Source organism: Lucilia cuprina, chromosome 2 (genome assembly GCF_022045245.1).
Source record: "Lucilia cuprina isolate Lc7/37 chromosome 2, ASM2204524v1, whole genome shotgun sequence".
In the NCBI taxonomy this organism is placed as follows: domain Eukaryota; kingdom Metazoa; phylum Arthropoda; class Insecta; order Diptera; family Calliphoridae; genus Lucilia; species Lucilia cuprina.
Genome location: NC_060950.1, coordinates 2,813,431 through 2,819,480, shown reverse-complemented (window position 1 = coordinate 2,819,480; position 6,050 = coordinate 2,813,431).

The following is a 6,050-nucleotide window of genomic DNA, read 5'->3' as shown; positions in this document are numbered from 1 at the left end:
AACTGAACTAGAACTGAACTAAAACTGAACTAGAACTGAACTAGAACTGAACTAGAACTGAACTAGAACTGAACTAGAACTGAACTAGAACTGAACTAGAACTGAACCGATCTAGAACTGAAATAAAACTTAATTATAACTTAACTAGTACTGAACATATTAAGTTCGTTAATATTTAGGTATGTATGTGCAAATAACAAATTGTTGTACCTATGTACATACATGCATATATCGGAACACATATCTCTGAGGTTTGTGTATCTGGAAAGATAAACAACAAAACAAAAGAAAAAAAGAGGCTCGCCTTTGAATTTAAACCAAATCAAACCGGCTTCCAAGTTGAAATATGTTTTACTAACCAAAGTACAACACAGCGAAGCACAGTAGTGCTCGACCTTAATGATCATGATTACGATTACACATCATGATGACTACAAATGAAAAAAAAACAACAAAAATAAAACAAATCATTGGAATGTGCGTATGTCTTTTAATGTTTTCTCTCCTGTTGCAGAAACAACATTTAAATTTATTACACGACTAATAATCAGGTTCACAGTTTTTCAGAGATGCCAATGACGGTGGGTGGGTCTTCTTTAGAAAAGTCGGGAACGTAGATTGTATCTATAAAGAACATATTTAAGATTTAAAGGTAAAAAAAAATTGGGGATTGGAAAAACTAAAATGCCGATTTGCATAAATCAATACTGTTTGGCACCCCTGGTGTTCAATGTGTATATTGCATTGTATGTAAGTATAAAGTTGCAACATTTAAAAATAGTCAATAGTTAGTCGATGTCCATCTCTATATTTAACTATCGTTAGCAAACTTGTTGAGTTTGATTAGTATGCCGATGTTGTATCGCCATGGATTGGTATCGTGGCTTTGCAATATGTTCGTCCATACCACCATCAAATATGGGATGCCTGCTGATCATGATGGCGTAGCACTAGTATTAAAGATTTGTGTCTTGTATCTTGGCTAAACAATTTATGCTATTTTCACTCTTTGTGTAGATATAATTTTTAACAAGTTAACCAATTTTGTTTTTAAAAATAGAACTAGAATTGTTACAACTGATATTACTTCTTTATTTATATCTCTTTAAAATGCAATTTAATCTTAACGATTCCACTAAATTGTATATTTGAAATGAGCTAAGTCGTGTTTGGAGGCAATGAAAGTGAAATTAATTTCAGGTTTTAATTTATAGGAAAATTTAAAAAAATATTATAAATGATAACAGAAGTAATAAACTAATTAAAAATGGTCGTTAGTACTAGATTAAAATTTTAAGGAGACAAATTATGTCACAAATCCAAAAACGTATTAAGAAGTTCTAATATGCAAAAAAAAAAAAATTAAAAATAATATTAAATGAAAAAATACATACATACATACATGCATACATACATACATACATACATACATACATACATACATACATACATACATACATACATACATACATACATACATATTTATATGTATGTATGTATTTTATTAACGACAATGGAGCAGGTTCCTTTAGTTTAATCACCACTTGCAGATTGATGCAGAAGGCGTCTTTGTTGCCATGTAGCCCATTACCATCATGTAAAATAATACAATTAAAAACAAAGAAACACTTACGATACCATTTTAATTAAATATAACTCAATTTGATATAAAGTTTTAAAACAAAATTCTGTTTGAGATACATATTTGTATTTCTCCTTATATACCTGATAGCGATGTACAAACTATACGAGCCCCCCAATGAATATATACATTTATATTTTAAAATAATTATACTAAAGTACGCACACACAACCAAAATGGTGACTAAACTTATTTTAGATGTTAATGACTGGTACTTTGCCAACCTCTTCAGTCGTTTTACCGCCCACTTGTTGTTGTTTTTTTCGTAAAATCAACACATTGGAAAATATTAATTCCAATTTTATCTTTTTTGGAGGTCACGATTTTACACGAGCCCCCAATAGTGATGCTGAAAACATTTAGTTATTTATTACGTCCACAAAACAAAATAAAAAAATACTGATTATATATTGTTATTTTTCATTTTGTCTCTAAGTCAAATTATAGATTAAATCGAATAATGGAACTATTGGATTTACGTATGAACCTGAAAAAGGCATGACATTTTTCAATTATCCCTAAATATGAAAATTATCATGTAGATATGTAGATCTGAACCATATCTCGAACTGAACTAGAACTGAACTGGAAATGAACTAGAACTGAACTAGAACTGAAATAGAACTGAACAAGAACTGAACTAGAACTGAAATAGAACTGAACTAGAACTGAACTAGAACTGAACTAGAAATGAACTAGAACTGAACTAGAACTGAACTAGAACTAGAACTGAACTAGAACTGAACTAGAACTGAACTAGAACTGAACTAGAACTGAACTAGAGCTGAAATAGAACTGAACTAGAACTGAACTACAACTAGAACTGAACTAGAACTGAAATAGAACTGAACTAGAACTGAACTAGAACTGAACTAGAACTGAACTAGAACTGAACTAGAACTGAACTAGAACTGAACTAGAACTGAACTAGAACTGAACTAGAACTGAACTAGAACTGAACTAGAACCTTAACCTTAAAATTATGTTGAATTTTTTACAATTTAAATTTCTTTTTTCCTTAAATTGAAATGGTGTAATTTTACAAAGCTCTATCTCTATTCTGTCTGTTAATTATTCGGTACAAAGATTATTTTTTGTTTTTTTAATAATTTTGAAATATTTTATATAGTTAAAAATAACTGAACAAATAAAAATATTATTGACACGTTTTTCCTAGTCTACGCAAATGCATTATATGACGAAAATCTTGTTTTTGTTTTTAGCATAAAAAATCACGAGATTGAGTCAATTATTCAATATTTTTGAAAAATTTTAATTCTAAATTATTATTGAGTATTATAAAGTTATGACATATTCAGAATATTATTCTGAATAAATTTGCTATATACTTATGTACATATGTATTACATTATCAGTTTCAATATTATCTTTATCGTCGACGACTGCTTTAAAAAATACCTTTTTATTGTTTTTTGCATCAGAATAAACGATACAATTATAATTTTTTGTTTCAACAGACCCTTATATTTTGATATACTAAATTTGAAATGTTTTGCAGATGTTAAGTCAATGTGAGACAAGCATAACAATTGTGTGCAATTTACATTTCAGGTAACTAAATTTGATATTTTTTGATCATATCTAAATACATATATATGTATGTATTTACATAGCAGAAGTGTAGAATTGTTTTCTAAATGTTTCCTTAACGTTAATTAGAGTAGGAAAACATAATCTGTTTGTACAGCTTTCATAATAAATACGTAAATATATCGCAAAATAAATCAAAATCATCTTCTATAGTACAATAAATTACGCGCTTATCAAAGTTTCATTTAATAAAATATATTTTTCTCTATTATCGCTTGACGCAACGAATCAATCAAAATTTTCAATATTCGTTGTGAGATTTCTCTCAGAACAACAAAAAATGGCTGAAATGATTTCAATATTAATTACAAAAACGATTTGAACTTTGTAATTTCAAAGGGGGAAAAATTAAATAATATTTTTATTATTTATTAATTTGTGTAAAAATAATGATGAAATAAGTAACAAAGGAAAAACAATTTTGAAATTATGTTTTCAGAAAAATGTAAAATTTAAATCCTTGTAAAACTCCTAAACTATTTGTAAACATATATAAAAATACATTATTAATTAATATCAAAATTCAATTAATGATAGAAATCGAAATACTTTTTCAAATTTAACCCTACTTTTTTTGCTATGTTCTGTATAGGAGTTTTTAAAACATTTGTCCAAACATTTTTATAAAAAGCGCGACAAATCCCCTAAAAGTTATCTAAGGTTATATTAATAAAAAAAGAAACGAAACATGAATTTAAAATTATAAATATAATTTGTTTCATATTTTGTACTTTTGCTGCATTTTGATAAGATTTTTATTTCATGGGAGACATACTTAAAAAAATATATAATAAAAATTTTTGATTTCAGCTTTAATCTAATTTAATCATATAATGTATAGAAAAAATAGAACTTTAAAATATTATTTACACGTTTTATTATTTATGCGATTTGCATCTTTGATTTTGAAATGACTCAGTTCAGTTTTAGTTTAGTTCTACTTATAGTTCAGTTCTAGTTCAGTTGTAGTTCAGTTCTAGTTCAGTTGTAGTTCAGTTCTAGTTCAGTTCAAGTTCAGTTCTATTCAGTTCTAGTTCAGTTCTAGTTCAGTTCTAGTTCAGTTCTAGTTCAGTTCTAGTTCAGTTCTAGTTCAGTTCTATTCAGTTCTAGTTCAGTTCTAGTTCAGTTTTATCAGTTTCAGTTTAGTTCAGTTCTAGTTCAGTTCTAGTTCAGTTCTAGTTCAGTTCTAGTTCAGTTCAGTTCAGTTCAGTTCTAGTTCAGTTCTAGTTCAGTTCTAGTTCAGTTCTAGTTCAGTTCTAGTTCAGTTCTAGTTCAGTTCTAGTTCAGTTCTAGTTCAGTTCTAGTTCAGTTCTAGTTCAGTTCTAGTTCAGTTCTAGTTCAGTTCTAGTTCAGTTCTAGTTCTAGTTCTAGTTCAGTTCTAGTTCAGTTCTAGTTCAGTTCTAGTTCAGTTCTAGTTCAGTTCTAGTTCAGTTCTAGTTCAGTTCTAGTTCAGTTTTAGTTCAGTTCTAGTTCAGTTCTAGTTCAGTTCTAGATCAGTTCTAGTTCAGTTCTAGTTCAGTTCTAGTTCAGTTCTAGTTCAGTTCTAGTTCAGTTCTAGTTCAGTTCTAGTTCAGTTCTAGTTCAGTTCTAGTTCAGTTCTAGTTCAGTTCTAGTTCAGTTCTAGTTCAGTTCTAGTTCAGTTCTAGTTCAGTTCTAGTTCAGTTCTAGTTCAGTTCTAGTTCAGTTCTAGTTCAGTTCTAGTTCAGTTCTAGTTCAGTTCTAGTTCAGTTCTAGTTCAGTTCTAGTTCAGTTCTAGTTCAGTTCTAGTTCAGTTCTAGTTCAGTTCTAGTTCAGTTCTAGTTCAGTTCTAGTTCAGTTCTAGTTCAGTTCTAGTTCAGTTCTAGTTCAGTTCTAGTTCAGTTCTAGTTCAGTTCTAGTTCAGTTCTAGTTCAGTTCTAGTTCAGTTCTAGTTCAGTTCTAGTTCAGTTCTAGTTCAGTTCTAGTTCAGTTCTAGTTCAGTTCTAGTTCAGTTCTAGTTAGTTCTAGTTCAGTTCTAGGTTCAGTTCTAGTTCAGTTCTAGTTCAGTTCTAGTTCAGTTCTAGTTCAGTTCTAGTTCAGTTCTAGTTCAGTTCTAGTTCAGTTCTAGTTCAGTTCTAGTTCAGTTCTAGTTCAGTTCTAGTTCAGTCCTAGTTCAGTTCTAGTTCAGTTCTAAAAAATAGTAAAAATTCCGATTTAACTGAATTAGGTTCTCTGATAAAATTTCGACGTACAATGAAACTAAAATCATAACAGTCGTCTCTACTTCTTTAAATTCAAATAGCCGAAACAGTCTACGACTAGTGGTTTAAACCGCACAGCCGACGCATAATTAGCGGCGTTTACATGTACACATATGTATGTATATTTGAATGTGCGTTCCACATTGTTATAGGAGTTATTTTTAATTTATTTTGTTACACATAAAGAGAAAATAAAACAAACTGAAAAAGTATGTGCTGACAGTGTTGCCGATTTTTATGGAATTAAAATAAAATGGGACATATGTATTTCAAATAATTTAGATAAATTAAGGATTTAGCTAATTTTTAGTTATGTTTCTCAGATACATCAATTATATATGGAACTATTTTAATTATAGTTTTATAATAATATAGTTAAATTTAAATATAATCTATTCTAGTTAGAAAGATCTAAAATTAGTATTACAGATTTATTTCTGAATTGTTTTGAGTGTTCAAATGTGTAATATTAATTATCACTCGTTGTTCCCGCAACACTACAAACTGACTTTGAGTGTGGCTGATTGTTGGGTGGGTTGACTGGCTGCTAGTCGTCATCAAGAAAAAGGCAAAACGAC